At 47.5% G+C, this 17,323-nt stretch overlaps 1 protein-coding gene across 2 annotated transcripts in view; it reads right to left on the bottom strand.

Annotated features, from left to right (window-relative positions):
• The window catches only part of LOC139534868 (neurogenic protein mastermind-like), a 116,824-nt gene that overhangs the window by 78,273 nt on the left and 21,228 nt on the right, over positions 1-17,323 (bottom strand). Inside the window, exon 2 of one of the 2 annotated variants that reach the window (XM_071334361.1) lies at positions 11,351-11,425. The exons of the other annotated variant lie outside the window; for it this stretch is intronic. The gene's annotated coding sequence lies outside the window, so the exon portion shown is untranslated. The remainder of the gene's footprint in view (positions 1-11,350; positions 11,426-17,323) is intronic. 2 annotated transcript variants of the gene reach the window in all.

The following is a 17,323-nucleotide window of genomic DNA, read 5'->3' as shown; positions in this document are numbered from 1 at the left end:
GTGACACTGTGGTATCTGTTTCACAGCATTGGGTTTTTTACTTGGTTTGCTACATTCTCTTTCTCTCAAAACTCAGCATACACGTGTGTGTCTGATGTTTGATGACAGTTAATGATTACCCTAACCCTAAATCTAATTCTAACCCTAAACCTAACCCCTAAGGCTAAAATTGTTTTTTTTCTTGTGGGGACCGAAGTTCCTTGTTTTACTATGCTTGTGAGGACACACACATACTCTCCCTGAGGTCTGAATCGTTCTTCTCGCTGCTCAACGAATGTCAATGAACTCCCAGGAAGAAGATGAGAGAGGAGTATTAAGTTGAGCACTAGCCTAGCTAGCCTAGCTTCATAAATATGTTAATGAAATAACACATTTAACTACAGTAACATACATGCCAATTGCTAACTTAGCCTAACTCATGAATAAGTCAATGGGGTATACATGCACTTAGTCTAAGCATAGTTAGCCAAGCTTCATGAATAAATCAATGGCGTATACATGTACCTAGTGTTAGCGTAGTTAGCCAAGCTTCATGAATAAATCAATGGCGTATACATGTACCTAGTGTTAGCGTAGTTAGCCAAGCTTCATGAATAAATCTATGGCGTATACAGTGGGGAGAACAAGTATTTGATACACTGCCGATTTTGCAGGTTTTCCTACTTACAAAGCATGTAGAGGTCTGTCATTTTTATCATAGGTACACTTCAACTGTGAGAGACGGAATCTAAAACAAAAATCCAGAAAATCACAGTGTATGATTTTTAAGTAATTAATTTGCATTTTATTGCATGACATAAGTATTTGATCACCTACCAACCAGTAAGAATTCCAGCTCTCACAGACCTGTTAGTTTTTCTTTAAGAAGTCCTCCTGTTCTCCACTCATTACCTGTATTAACTGCACCTGTTTGAACTCGTTACCTGTATAAAAGACACCTGTCCACACACTCAATCAAACAGACTCCAACCTCTCCACAATGGCCAAGACCAGAGAGCTGTGTAAGGACATCAGGGATAAAATTGTAGACCTGCACAAGGCTGGGATGGGCTACAGGACAATAGGCAAGCAGCTTGGTGAGAAGGCAATAACTGTTGGCGCAGATATTAGAAAATGGAAGAAGTTCAAGATGACGGTCAATCACCCTTGGTCTGGGGCTCCATGCAAGATCTCACCTCGTGGGGCATCAATGATCATGAGGAAGGTGAGGGATCAGCCCAGAACTACACGGCAGGACCTGGTCAATGACCTGAAGAGAGCTGGGACCACAGTCTCAAAGAAAACCATTAGTAACACACTACGCCGTCATGGATTAAAATCCTGCAGAGCACGCATGGTCCCCCTGCTCAAGCCAGCGCATTTCCAGGCCCGTCTGAAGTTTGTCAATGACCATCTGGATGATCCAGAGGAGGAATGGAAGAAGGTCATGTGGTCTGATGAGACAAAAATAGAGCTTTTTGGTCTAAACTCCACTCGCCGTGTTTGGAGGAAGAAGAAGGATGAGTACAACCCCAAGAACACCATCCCAACCGTGAAGCATGGAGGTGGAAACATCATTCTTTGGGGATGCTTTTCTGCAACGGGGACAGGACTACTGCACCGTATTGAGGGGAGGATGGATGGGGCCATGTATCGCGAGATCTTGGCCAACAACCACTTTCCCTCAGTAAGAGCATTGAAGATGGGTCGTGGCTGGGTCTTCCAGCATGTCAACGACCTGAAACACACAGCCAGAGCAACTAAGGATTGGCTTCGTAAGAAGCATCTCAAGGTCCTGGAGTGGCCTAGCCAGTCTCCAGACCTGAACCCAATAGAAAATCTTTGGAGGGAGCTAAAAGTCCGTATTGCCCAGCGACAGCCCCGAAACCTGAAGGATCTGGAGAAGGTCTGTATGGAGGAGTGGGCCAAAATCAATGCTGCAGTGTGTGCAAACCTGGTCAAGAACTACAGGAAACGTATGATCTCTGTAATTGCAAACAAAGGTTTCTGTACCAAATATTCAGTTCTGCTTTTCTGATGTATCAAATACTTATGTCATGCAATAAAATGCAAATTAATTACTTAAAAATCATACAATGTGATTTTCTGGATTTTTGTTTTAGATTCCGTCTCTCACAGTTGAAGTGTACCTATGATAAAAATTACAGACCTCTACATGCTTTGTAAGTAGGAAAACCTGCAAAATTGACAGTGTATCAAATACTTGTTCTCCCCACTGTACATGTACCTAGTGTTAGCGTAGTTAGCCAAGCTTCATGAATAAATCTATGGCGTATACATGTACCTAGTGTTAGCGTAGTTAGCTTCATGAATAAATCAATGGAGTATACATGTACCTAGTGTTAGCGTAGTTAGCTTAGCTTCATTAATAAATCTATGGCGTATACATGTACCTAGTGTTAGCGTAGTTAGCTTAGCTTCATGAATAAATCAATGGAGAATACATGTACCTAGCGTCAGCGTAGTTAGCCAAGCTTCATGAATAAATCAATGGCGTATACATATACCCAGTGTTAGCATAGTTAGCCAAGCTTCATGAATAAATCAATGGCGTATACATGTACCTAGTGTTAGCGTAGTTAGCTTCATTAATTAGTTAACGGGAGAACACATTGTGGCTATATATACTAAGCAGCTGGAGGCTAGGGCTAAATCTGCATCGGCGCCAGTCTCCCTGGACTGACCCAGCTGCGTCACACACCGGGAGTGAGTCACTAGCTAGCTAACACATCAACACACACAAACACCACTTTTTTTTTTCTCTCTCTCTCTCCTTTCTTTTCTTCTCCTCTGTTTTGTCCTTTATGCCTGATGTTTCTTTCAGGGTTTTTGTTCCCCCTCCCTCCCCTCTCAAAGAATAAGTAGAGAGAGAGAGAAGCCAGCACTATTTGTCCATCGGTGCAAGTGAAACATGTTTAAAAGAGTACTCTCTTGTAGAAAAAGGGACGGAATAACCCCCCCCCCCCCCCCCCGTAGAGGAAGGGAGGGAGGTCAAAGAGAAGTGAAAAAAGAAGAACGAAAACGAGACGAGAAAATCAGGGGAAACGGGAAGAAGAGGGGGAACGTAGGAACGACGGAGCGATTGGAAATATAAAGCAGCACAGAGATGGAGAGAAGAAGAGCGATGGATAGAGAGAACAGACACTGTATTCATTTCACACTTGTCAGCTGCGAGGGAAGAATCAATGCGTATAAAGGGCTGAATGAAGAACGACAGACAATATGAAAGAAGGGAGGGAGAGAGATGGAGGGAGGGAGGGAGGGAGGGAGGGAGGGAAAGGGGGGCGGAGGGGTAGATTGATGGGCGAGGCAACGTTGCTGGGCACCGGAATTGTTTCTCGAAAGCGAAAAAACGGGTTTTATAAACCGATGTATAATCTATCTGACTATACTTCTTACATATTTATTTGCAATGCCCTATCTCCACTCAACCATGGCCCATTTCATATCTAAAATATACAGTGGGGAGAACAAGTATTTGATACACTGCCGATTTTGCAGGTTTTCCTACTTACAAAGCATGTAGAGGTCTGTATTTTTTATCATAGGTACACTTCAACTGTGAGAGACGGAATCTAAAACAAACATCCAGAAAATCACATTGTATGATTTTTAAGTAATTAATTTGCATTTTATTGCATGACGTAAGTATTTGATCACCTACCAACCAGTAAGAATTCCGGCTCTCACAGACCTGTTAGTTTTTCTTTAAGAAGCCCTCCTGTTCTCCACTCATTACCTGTATTAACTGCACCTGTTTGAACTCGTTACCTGTATAAAAGACACCTGTCCACACACTCAATCAAACAGACTCCAACCTCTCCACAATGGCCAAGACCAGAGAGCTGTGTAAGGACATCAGGGATAAAATGGTAGACCTGCACAAGGCTGGGATGGACTACAGGACAATAGGCAAGCAGCTTGGTGAGAAGGCAACAACTGTTGGCGCAATTATTAGAAAATGGAAGAAGTTCAAGATGACGGTCAATCACCCTCGGTCTGGGGCTCCATGCAAGATCTCACCTCGTGGGGCATCAATGATCATGAGGAAGGTGAGGGATCAGCCCAGAACTACACGGCAGGACCTGGTCAATGACCTGAAGAGAGCTGGGACCACAGTCTCAAAGAAAACCATTAGTAACACACTACGCCGCCATGGATTAAAATCCTGCAGCGCACGCAAGGTCCCCCTGCTCAAGCCAGCGCATATCCAGGCCCGTCTGAAGTTTGCCAAGAACCATCTGGATGATCCAGAGGAGGAATGGGAGAAGGTCGTGTGGTCTGATGAGACAAAAATAGAGCTTTTTGGTCTAAACTCCACTCGCCATGTTTGGAGGAAGAAGAAGGATGAGTACAACCCCAAGAACACCATCCCAACTGTGAAGCATGGAGGTGGAAACATCATTCTTTGGGGATGCTTTTCTGCAAAGGGGACAGGACGACTGCACCGTATTGAGGGGAGGATGGATGGGGCCATGTATCGCGAGATCTTGGCCAACAACCTCCTTCCCTCAGTAAGAGCATTGAAGATGGGTCGTGGCTGGGTCTTCCAGCATGACAACGACCCGAAACACACAGCCAGGGCAACTAAGGAGTGGCTCCGTAAGAAGCATCTCAAGGTCCTGGAGTGGCCTAGCCAGTCTCCAGACCTGAACCCAATAGAAAATCTTTGGAGGGAGCTGAAAGTCCGTATTGCCCAGCGACAGCCCCGAAACCTGAAGGATCTGGAGAAGGTCTGTATGGAGGATTGGGCCAAAATCCCTGCTGCAGTGTGTGCAAACCTGGTCAAGAACTACAGGAAACGTATGATCTCTGTAATTGCAAACAAAGGTTTCTGTAGCAAATATTAAGTTCTGCTTTTCTGATGTATCAAATACTTATGTCATGCAATAAAATGCAAATTAATTACTTAAAAATCATACAATGTGATTTTCTGGATTTTTGTTTTAGATTCCGTCTCTCACAGTTGAAGTGTACCTATGATAAAAATTACAGACCTCTACATGCTTTGTAAGTAGGAAAACCTACAAAATCGGCAGTGTATCAAATACTTGTTCTCCCCACTGTACATGTTTTCCTAGTGCCAGCTTCACAAAGTGCCATCCAGTCTGTGGAACACAGTGGTTAGGGACTTTTTTTTTTACGCGTGTGTTTAACAGTAAGCCTCTCCCTCAGGACAGACCCGCTGGCGTTAGAGACACATAAAGGAAGCAGACTTCCTCTCTTTCTTTTCCCTCCCTCCCTCCCTCCCTCCTCCAGCAATGGTTTAATGGGTGGATTACGTGGCCACAGCAGACTCATTGTTGCTGTAATAAAATCAATGCCATTTTTAAGGAGGTAAAGAGGGTGGAAGGGAGGGAGTAAGGGAGAGAAAGAGAGAGAGGGAAGGAGGGAGACAGAGAGGGAGAGGGAAGGTGGGCGACAGAGAGAGAGAGAGAGGGAGGGAGAGAGAAGGAGGGAAAGGAGAGAGCTACAGTGTGTCACAGATTAACGGATAGAAGGCCACAGCTCTGTAGAGATGAACTGCTGCCTTCTGCAGCAACACACACACACATAGGTGAGCACACACACCCACAGCAAGTGAATCATATGAACTTTGTTACTCTCTCTCTTAGTTACTCTCTCTCATAGTTACTCTCTCTCATAGTTACTCTCTCTCTTAGTTACTCTCTCTCTTAGTTACTCTCTCTCTTAGTTACTCTCTCTCTTAGTTACTCTCTCAAAACATTGCAACATTCGCTTTAAGGACACACACACCAGTATATGACTGGTGTAATATTATATGAGCACGTGAGAGAGTTCGTCATGGTCAGGTCACAGGGTCAGGATGGGACACTATACAGGATATACGGTCATACTAAATGAGTGTATGCAGGTGTAATTTGGGGCGGGCAGGTAGCCTAGTGGCTAGAGCGTTGGGCCAGTAACCGGAAGGTTGCTGGATCGAATCCCCGAGCTGACAAGGTAAAAAAATCTGTCGTTCTGCCCCTGAACAAGGCAGTTAACCCACTGTTCCCCGGTAGGCCGTCATTGTAAATAAGATTTTGTTCTTAACTGACTTGCCCTGTTAAAGAAAAATAAATGTAATGTCACGTGGGTGTTATAATAGTGTTATAGTGTCATACACAGTAGTGTGTACTACAGAACTATAGTGTAGGAGTGAGAGTCTTTGTCCTGACAGGGCCAAATTGCACATTACAGGAAGTCCCTCTCTCTCGCTCTCTCGTTCTCCCCCCCCCCCCCCCTCTCTCTGTCTCTCCCTCCTCCTGCATGTCTTGCTCTGATGATAAGCATATTGTCTACGCTTTCCTTCTGGACAGAAAGACGCTCTCTCTTTCACTCTGTCGCTCTCCCCCTTTTACTCTCTCTCCTTCTGAGTCTGACACTCTCTCTCTCTCTCTCTCTCTCTCTCTCTCTCTCTCTCTCTCTCTCTCTCTCTCGCTGTGTCTTATTCCCTCTCTCACTCTTTATCTCCCCCTCCCTCCCTCCCTCTCTACTCCACAGCGACCTGTAGGTTAGGGAGGGACAGCCCATAATACGGGGGTTCTACAGGTTGCCTTGGCGACGAAGGAAAATCCCGTCTTCTATAATGGACTCCATTCATACTGTTGAAGCAGAGCGGGTGAAAGGGGAGAGGGGGGGTGGGGGTGTGTGTACTGTATACTGTATCAACCACAGCTAACAGAAATGTACTAGCAACGAGAGAGGGAGAGAGGGGGGGGGGGGGAGAGAGAGAGAGTGAGAGAGAAATACTCAGGGACAAAGACAAAAGTTGTCCCCGACAGAGAGGGTGAGAAAGAGAAGAGGGATACAGACTATCCCTTCGCTGTTAGTGTAACTGGTGCACGTTTTGTTGATGTCAAAATGTCTATCGCGTCCATCGAACGTCTAGTTGCCCAAGAAAGCCCGGAACCATTTACAAACTAGCAAAGTGATCGCTGTAGTGCGCCTAGTATATTCCCCCTGCCTGTCGCGACACTCGTTTAATCCTCCGCACGTCAGTTCATTTCCAACCTAGTCTCCATATCACTTGTCTCACACGTTCTCTCCCCCCCTCCTCTTAATCGCTCTCTGGGCCAGTTAACCTACAAGCCTGTGTCTACATTTAGCTGGTGTGACAGTGAGTGATGCCTCTCTGGACATCCGGGTTGCCTGCCACGAGTCTTCGAAACGGTCCGGCTTAACACGCCTGTAACGTAACGGAACGCCAGTTTGACGTAGAGGAACTACGTCACCGCCTTATCCGCTTGAATAAGATACAGAATAGCAGCTAGCAAGAAGGATATCACATTGTTTTGAATGAGTGCATTTTGCAAGTGGCTCAACTTTGCTAGAGTGGAAATGCTGCAGTGTAGTCCAGTCTACAGCATGGCTGCTAGACAAAACAGACTGCGGTGTAGTCCAGTCTACAGCATGGCTGCTAGACAAAACAGACTGCAGTGTAGTCCAGTCTACAGTATGGCTGCTAGACAAAACAGACTGTAGTGTAGTCCAGTCTACAGCATGGCTGCTAGACAAAACAGACTGTAGTGTAGTCCAGTCTACAGCATGGCTGCTAGACAAAACAGACTGTAGTGTAGTCCAGTCTACAGTATGGCTGCTAGACAAAACAGACTGTAGTGTAGTCCAGTCTACAGCATGGCTGCTAGACAAAACAGACTGTAGTGTAGTCCAGTCTACAGCATGGCTGCTAGACAAAACAGACTGTAGTGTAGTCCAGTCTACAGCATGGCTGCTAGACAAAATAGACTGTAGTGTAGTCCAGTCTACAGCATGGCTGCTAGACAAAACAGACTGTAGTGTAGTCCAGTCTACAGCATGGCTGCTAGACAAAACAGACTGCAGTGTAGTCCAGTCTACAGTATGGCTGCTAGACAAAACAGACTGCGGTGTAGTCCAGTCTACAGTATGGCTGCTAGACAAAACAGACTGCGGTGTAGTCCAGTCTACAGTATGGCTGCTAGACAAAACAGACTGCAGTGTAGTACAGTCTACAGTATGGCTGCTAGACAAAACAGACTGTAGTGTAGTCCAGTCTACAGTATGGCTGCTAGACAAAACAGACTGCAGTGTAGTCCATTCTACAGTATGGCTGCTAGACAAAACAGACTGCGGTGTAGTCCAGTCTACAGTATGGCTGCTAGACAAAACAGACTGCGGTGTAGTACAGTCTACAGTATGGCTGCTAGACAAAACAGACTGCAGTGTAGTCCAGTCTACAGTATGGCTGCTAGACAAAACAGACTGCAGTGTAGTACAGTCTACAGTATGGCTGCTAGACAAAACAGACTGCAGTGTAGTACAGTCTACAGTATGGCTGCTAGACAAAACAGACTGTAGTGTAGTCCAGTCTACAGTATGGCTGCTAGACAAAACAGACTGCAGTGTAGTCCAGTCTACAGTATGGCTGCTAGACAAAACAGACTGTAGTGTAGTCCAGTCTACAGTATGGCTGCTAGACAAAACAGACTGCGGTGTAGTCCAGTCTACAGTATGGCTGCTAGACAAAACAGACTGCGGTGTAGTCCAGTCTACAGTATGGCTGCTAGACAAAACAGACTGCGGTGTAGTCCAGTCTACAGTATGGCTGCTAGACAAAACAGACTGTAGTGTAGTCCAGTCTACAGCATGGCTGCTAGACAAAATAGACTGTAGTGTAGTCCAGTCTACAGCATGGCTACTAAACAAAACAGAGTGCCGTGTAGTCCAGTCTACAGTATGGCTGCTAGACAAAATAGACTGTAGTGTAGTCCAGTCTACAGCATGGCTGCTAGACAAAACAGACTGTAGTGTAGTCCAGTCTACAGCATGGCTACTAGACAAAATAGACTGTAGTGTAGTCCAGTCTACAGCATGGCTGCTAGACAAAATAGGCTGTAGTGTAGTCCAGTCTACAGCATGGCTGCTAGACAAAACAGACTGCAGTGTAGTCCAGTCTACAGCATGGCTGCTAGACAAAACAGACTGTAGTGTAGTCCAGTCTACAGCATGGCTGCTAGACAAAATAGGCTATGGCAAAGCAACAGTAACGGCCAGATCTAGAATTCACAAATTGTTGATATACAGAGACATTAGAATGGCGCGGAATTCGGATGAGATGAACATCAACTAACCAAACACAGACGGCTTCTTTTTAAATGGCTGCAGAACAACCAGACTGTAGTGTAGTCCAGTCTACAGAATGGCTGCAGACCAAGCAGGGAACATATGGGGTAAAATATCTGTTCTCTGTCATTCTAAATCAACCTCTACCCTCCATCCGGTCAGTGTCTGCTGCCTGACTCCACTGTGTAGGACTGGGGCTGGGACGGGGACTGGGACTAGGAGTGGGACTGGGAGTGTGACTGGGACTAGGAGTGTGACTGGGACTAGGAGTGTGACTGGGACTAGGACTAGGAGTGGGACTAGGACTAGGAGTGGGACTGGGAGTGGGAGTGGGACTGGGAGTGGGACTGGGAGTGGGACTGGGAGCGGGACTGGGAGCGGGACTGGGAGTGGGACTGGGAGTGGGACTGGCAGTGGGACTGGGAGTGGGACTGGGAGCGAGACTGGCAGTGGGACTGGGACTGGGACTGGCAGTGGGAGTGGGACTGGGAGCGGGACTGGGAGCGGGACTGGGACTGGCAGTGGTGGGACTGGGACTGGCAGTGGGACTGGGACTGGCAGTGGGACTGGGACTGGGAGCGGGACTGGGAGCGGGACTGGGACTGGCAGTGGGACTGGGACTGGCAGTGGGAGTGGGACTGGGAGCGGGACTGGGAGCGGGACTGGCAGTGGGACTGGGACTGGGACTGGCAGTGGGACTGGGACTGGGACTGGCAGTGGGAGCGGGACTGGCAGTGGGACTGGCAGTGGAACTGGGAGTGGGACTGGCAGTGGAACTGGGACTGGGACTGGCAGTGGGACTGGGACTGGCAGTGGGACTGGGACTGGCAGTGGGACTGGGACTGGCAGTGGAACTGGGACTGGGACTGGCAGTGGGACTAGGACTGGCAGTGGAACTGGGACTGGGACTGGCAGTGGAACTGGGACTGGCAGTGGAACTGGGACTGGCAGTGGGACTGGGACTGGCAGTGGGACTGGGACTGGCAGTGGAACTGGGACTGGGATAAGGGCATGTACGGAGCAGAGCTGAGTAGAACAATGACCTCACCTGATTCTCCCTTTCCTCCTGGCATAAAGCTATAACATCAGTCTCATCAACCTGGAGTCTGGCTGTGTGCGTGAGAGATGCAAATGAACAGTCATGTTGTAGCTTTGTTTCAAAACTGACATAACGTACTGTCCAAACGGTTCAGTACCTCAATCTCCCCGTTTCTCTTCCTCTGTTTAGTCGAGGGGTCACGTTGTAGGCCTACTAGCATTGGACCAATATGGAGTCAGGCACAAACCATTCAGCCAGTACCAATACCTCCCCTCTACCCTTTTCTGTGTCTGTTGAGTCCAGTTGTCTCCTTGGTCCAATACGGACGAATGCAAACTGTACAGCCAAGACTCTCACTCTTTCCATTTTTCTGTCCTGCTCTGCTCCCTTCTTCTCTTCTGCTGTGCCAGGGCTCGTCTAGCTCAAAGCGGGGAGAGGAGAAACGAGAGAGGGATGCAGCCTGTTCCTAGTGGAGGAGGAGAGGGGGAGGACAAGACAGCCGAACTGAGTGCCTTTTGTTTGACTGCACCCCCCCTTCTCTCCTCTCTCTCTCTATCTCTCTCTCTTCCTATGTCTCGCTCTCTCTCTCTCTCTCTCTCTCTCTCTCTCTGCGCCCCCTCATCCCACCTGCAGCCCTGTGACCACAGTGAGCAGCTGTTCTCTCTTTTCTTCTTCTCCCTTTCACTCGCTCTCTCTCTCTCTCACTCCACCCTCATCTCTGCGCTCACTCCATTCACTCTTTCCTCCACCTCTTTCACACACGCTCTGCCTCTTTTTCTTTCAAGTCTCATTCTCTACCTTCTTCTATCTAATTCTTTCCAATAAGTCGCACGCACGCACGCACGCACGCACGCACGCACGCACGCACGCACGCACGCACGCACGCACGCACGCACGCACGCACGCACGCACACACACACACACACACACACACACACACACACACACACACACACACACACACACACACACACACACACACACACACACACACACACACACACACTGAGGTACTCAAAAGTTCCTTGAGTTCACTACCAAGCTTACGCAGTATGTTTTGGTGATGGTAGTCACAGTGACAGTAACCTAGGTAACCCAGGCCTGAGTGACTCGGACCTTAACCCCCTGAGTGGTCTCCTTGAAGATGAGATAGGTGGACTGGGCAACCAATCCCGTCTGGGCCGGGCGTATTTGACGCACACTAACCTGCTAGTGCGTCATAAGGCCGGGACTCCTAGAAGACTGACCAATCATATGTCTCCAATTATCTTCTAGGTCTGCCTAGGGGGTAAGCAGAACACACACACACAGACATCAATAACAGTACTGTACTGTGGGACAACTGGGGTCTGACTTAAGCTGGCGTCATAAGTGACATCACAGATGGCCTCGAGGCTGTAACGGCCATTTACTCTGACCACTCCTCGTGACACAATTATAACTCTCAGGGTCGCTGAAGCTCCTCCCTGACCTGTGATGTGATCAGAGAGGGACGTGAAGGACAGAACACTCCTTTCCTCTCCTCTCCTCTCCTCTCCTCTCCTCTCCTCTCCTCTCCTCTCCTCTCCTCTCCTCTCCTCTCCTCTCACACCCCCACTTTACCCCTGACTTAACCCCAAATATTACAGACATCCTCTCCTCCCCTCCTCCGTCTCTTCTATCTGTCTGAAGTTTCTTAGTCTGTAACCCAGAGATGCCAGGGTAGATAACATTTACGGACACACACACACCACTGGCTTCAGTTACAATACACACACTCCTGTTTGGCCAGCCTGTGCCACTGTTTGTCCTGCCATTTTCCTCTGTTGCTGAACACACACACACACCACTGGCTTCGGGTTACAATAACCATACACTCTTGTTTGGCCAGCCCGGACTCATTTAGCTGTGGATCAGGGGGGGCTGTCAGTGTGTGTGATGCATTGTGTGTGATGTGTATGTTTCAGATGGAATCGCGTGTGTAGATGAATAGCTACTGTATGTGTGACAGGCACTATGTGTGTGGGGTAGACGGTGGGCTAGTTGGTGTGTGTAAGCTACGGCGTGTGTGTGAAGTGGTGGGATTTGAGGATTTGTTAAGCAGGTAACTTCCTGAAAGTGCAAACGTCCCTTTGTGAGAGAGTGTATGTGTGTGAGTGTGTGTCTGGCGTGTGTATCAGATGACTTCCTCCAGAAGCTAAGGGGTAATATCCAGAATGTGTGTGTGTTTCTGATCTTGTGTGTGTGTAAGTGTGTGTGTATCGTGTGTTCTCAATGTCTGGCGAGTGCTTTGTCCTTTGTACAACCCCTTGCCTTCCTTCCACCCCAGTGCGCGCACACACACACGCACGCACACACACACACACACACACACACACACACACACACACCACTGTCTGTCAGAAAGGGGAGGAGAGGGAGGGACAGACACACACACAAACACACACTTGCGTGCGTACAGTACGCAGGTGCATAGAAAACACATGGGATTCCACAAGCACACTGAAACGGACAAAGACAGACACACGTGTTTGTAGCTACAACTAGACTTGGGCTGTAGATGGTATATACCATATAACGGGGTATTTGGAAATGGCTATGGGATGGTTTTTCAAAAACCGTCAATACTGCTGAAAGTATTGATTTGACGTTTTGGAATATATTTGAATATTCGTAGCTACTTTTGAAGTAAATACCTGCAGTCAACTTGTGCATTTACGTTAGGAGGCGAAGCAGATCACGCTTCATTTCCCCTGCCACATTATTTGACAAGAACCTTTCCGGGTAGTCCTCAGTCACGTGTTGTTATTAAAAAGTACACATGCACAACGACGAGAGACCGGAGCCTTTCACTCATGTTTGCGCAACACGCGTCAGCCGACATAGTTACAATGTAGAATTCGACAACTTAATGTTTGCCAGCTAGATATCTTATAACTATTAAGTGAACTGTCTGAAATGTGCTATATGCTCTGCAGTTGTGCATTTGGTTTGCTAACGTGGTAGCTTGTTGGCTAGCTAAGGGGTTAGCTTCTTGCAAAATCACGCTTCTCTTGGTAACGGCATAGAATCTCCTCCTAAATCAAGAGCCTTGCTGTCTAACATTTGTTTGGTGCGTCCAGTTAACTGTGAGTAGTATTTTTTTTAGTTACTTGTATAACTTTATGAGCTGGGATGTTTGTCTTAACAAAAAGTTTATGTCAGAGACTGTATAAAATGTTCGCAAGCACTTGTTAGCATTTAGCTAGCATTTGCCATGGAAATGTACATGTACTTGTTAGCATTGCTAACCTTCACATTACAGAGGCTCTGTCGGGTTTGAAAATAGCACCCCTTGTGCTCAGTGTCGGTATTACCGAATATCCCAGGATGGCACAAGGCCGGTATGAAGGTATGACAATCTGAAAACCGCCCAAGCCTAGTGCATGCATGTGTGTGAGCATGTGTGTGTGTGTGTGTTCGTTTACGTGCCCCAGGGCTCTTCCCCATGTATGTGTTTGTGTCCTGACCTAGTTCCAGCCCCCCTGCCAGCCAGCCACCTCACTCAGCCCCTCTGCCTGTCAAATACCATTAGTGCACTCACACACACACACACACACACACACACACACACACACACACACACACACACACACACACACACACACACACACACACACACACACACACACACACACACACACACAGAGAGTGAGTGAGGGTATGAAAGGGCATATTTCAAATCATGTCGAGACTTGAGTGGAGGTCCGTGCACTAATGAGATACATCGGGCCTTAAGATTACAGGAGTCAATGGGATCCTAGAAATTGCTATAACACGCATGCACCGCTGTCATAACCACGTCACTCACTATAAGTGGTTATAAGTGGTTATAAACCACACAAATTTATAGTCAGTCCCCGCTGTCCGATCACCTGACTGCAAAAAAAAGAGGGCACGCAATTTTAACCAATCGCCACACTTTTACCGCAGAATGGTTCAATCAGGTAACGCGTCAAGACACCTTTCCCCCAGTCAGCTCATTTTTGGGAAAATCATTGCAAATTGCCACGAAAAAAATTCTGAATTGCCTCAGCAAAATCAAGCATTTTGTCCTGCAACTATCACACACAAAAAAGCGGGACCCAACATACAAAACATTAGGAACACCTGCTCTTTCCATGACATAGACTGACCAGGTGAATCCAGGTGAAAGCTATGCTTGATGAAGGGGAGGAGACGGGTGAAGGAAGGATTTTTAAGCCTTGAGACAATTTAGATATGGATTGTGTGTGTGTGGGCCATTCAGAAGGTGAATGGTCAAAATAAATATGGAAGTGCCTTTGAACGGGGTATGGTAGTAGATGCCAGGCGCACCGGTTTGTGTCAAGAACAGCAACGCTGCTGGGTTTTCCCCGCTCAACAGTTTCCCGTGTGTATAAACAACGCTCCACCGCCCAAAGGACACCCAGCCGACTTGACACTACCGTGGGAAGCATTGGCGTCAACAAGGACCAGCGTCCCTATTGAACGGGGGTGTGACTCAATATTAGGAAGGTGTTCCTAATGTTTGGTCACCTCAGTGTATATACTAGAAAACATGACAACCCTATACTATCCACACACACAGCATTATTATAACTAACCCATATTACTCACAATCACATGATGCCTATAGGCCAGAACCTATGATTCAGGCCTATCATACTACACATATTAAGTACTATTACTAATTACTAACTCATATAATCATGTGACGCCTGTATAGACCGAGTTAATGGGATTCTCTACGCACACAGAGCATTGTCACCTAGATATTACACACATTTCTTCATTTCTTTTATTTAACCTTTTATTTAACCAGGCAAGTCAGTTAAGAACAAATTCTTATTTACAATGACGGCCTAACCCCAGGCCAAACCCTAACCCGGACGACGCTGGTCCAATTGTGCGCCGTCCTATGGGGCTCCCAATCGTGGCCGGGGTTGTGATACAGCCTGGAATCGAACCGGGGTCGGAAGGGACGCCTCTAGCACTGAGGCGCACTGACTTAAGACCGCTGAGCCACTCGGGAGTCCCCAAAGATGCGACTCCGGTGGGACACGAACCCACAACCTTTGAATTAGAAGTCCAGTGCACTATCCACACATCTTAATCAATGTCACATACATGACACTACATAGCATACACACTTGCTATCATACCCATATGGATCACCAATAACGGCAGGTAGCCTAGTGGTTAGAGCGCTGGGCCAGCAACTGAAAGGTTGCTAGATCGAATCCCCCAAGCTGACACGGTAGAAATCTGTCGTTCTGCCCCTGAAAAAAGCAGATAACCCACTGTTCCCCGGTAGGCCGTCATTGTAAATAAGAATGTGTTCTTAACTGACTTGCCTAGTTAAATAAAATGATAACCACACCAACATATAGTATTCACTGAACGTAGAGAATATCCCTTTCAATACAAGAGTCATATTTAACCGAAATGTAACGCCATTGAATTTATTTAACCTTTATTTCATCAGAGACCAAGGTCTCGTTTACAGGTGAGCCCTGAATCACATCAACGATAGAAAACGCACACATCAAAATATAGCAACAAAATGCAAGCAGAAAGAAAGGACGGAAGGAACAGACACATAGACACAAGGCCGGTGTTCAGGATGGTCAACGCCTCTTACAGCTCCCGACACCGAACACACACACGTGGCTATGGCTTCGCCATCTCGCCCATACGTACGGTCTCTGGCACGTTTCAAAGGAAGACTAATGACCCCCCCGACACACACACACACCAGTCCTCTAAAAGAAAAGAAAACAACGTCCCCTATCCATGGTAATGAGCCTTCATTATACACACACTGATATTCTCTCAGAGAGAGAGAGAGAGAGAGAGAGAGAGAGAGATGTTGGAGTGTGAGATAAATACAGAATAAGGGAGAGGGGATGAGAGGAAAAGGAATTAAAAAAGAACAGACAGCAATACACACACACTGTTGTCCTCTGAGTGACTCCTGTCCTCTTACCTCAGGGGAGAGCCCCTCTTTAATGCACTCACAGCAACATGCCCTGCAACCCTGTTAGTGTGTGTGTGTGTGTGCGCGCGCGCTGTGGGGTTCTGGCTAAAAGGCTGGCTGCAGTGGTAACTGGGAAAGCCAAAGTTAGCTCAATGGAAACAAGCTCAGCTGTTTAAAATCACTCTTCGCCCGCACTGTGTGAGTGTGTGTGTGTGTGTGTGTGTGTGTGTGTGTGTGTGTGTGTGTGTGTGTGTGTGTGTGTGTGTGTGTGTGTGTGTGTGTTACCCAAAAGGTCAGTTTAAGGCTTCCCCATAGTTAGCTCACAGACTCTCTATTCTATCGATACACTCATTCAAACCTCTCTCGCTCTCTTGATCTGCTCTCCCTGTCAGTCTGGCCAGCAACACTCGCACAAAGAAAAGAGGGAATGTCTCTTTCTCTGTCTCTATTTATTTTATTTTTCTACACTCATTCAATTATCTCTCCTTCTCCCTCCTCTCATTGTCAGTCTTGGTAGCCTATCAACTACCACACTGGTTATGAGTGTTTTTACTGCTCAGTGCTGCAGTTTTCCACGAGACAGGAGAGAGGGGGGGAGAGGGAGAGAGAGAGGGGGGGGGGGGGGTAGGGGTGGGGGAGAGAGAGGGGGGGTGGGAGAGAGGGAGAGGAAGAGAGAGAGAGAGAGGGGGGAGGGAGAGGAAGAGAGAGAGAGGGGGAAGAGGAAGAGAGAGGGGGGAAGAGAGAGGAAGAGAGAGAAAGAGAGAGAGAGGGGGGGGAGATTTGAAAAAGAACAAGAGGCCACAGGGAGAGATTGCTCAAGATCATTGCTGTAGAGATTCTTCTGAACACACACAGACATTGTCCCTCTGAGTGTGTGTGTGTGTGTTAGCGCTCATTAAATATGCATGAGCAGCAGCCGTCAGAAGAGCTAGTTCTAAATGAGCTCTCTGACCTCGCTCCCTCTCTCCTCTCCCTTGCTCCCCTCTCCCCTCTCTCCTCTCCCTCGCTCCCTCTCTCCTCTCCCTCGCTCCCTCTCCTTTCTCTATCCCCTCTACCTCCCTCTCCTTTCTCTATCCCCTCTACCTCTCTCTCCTTTCTCTATCCCCTCTACCTCCCTCTCCTTTCTCTATCCCCTCTACCTCCCTCTCCTTTCTCTATCCCCTCTACCTCCCTCTCCTTTCTCTATCCCCTCTACCTCCCTC

Source organism: Salvelinus alpinus, chromosome 11 (assembly GCF_045679555.1).
Source record: "Salvelinus alpinus chromosome 11, SLU_Salpinus.1, whole genome shotgun sequence".
Lineage (NCBI taxonomy): Eukaryota > Metazoa > Chordata > Actinopteri > Salmoniformes > Salmonidae > Salvelinus > Salvelinus alpinus.
Note: the sequence above shows the minus strand (reverse complement) of the source record. Positions and strands in the feature narration are given on the sequence as shown.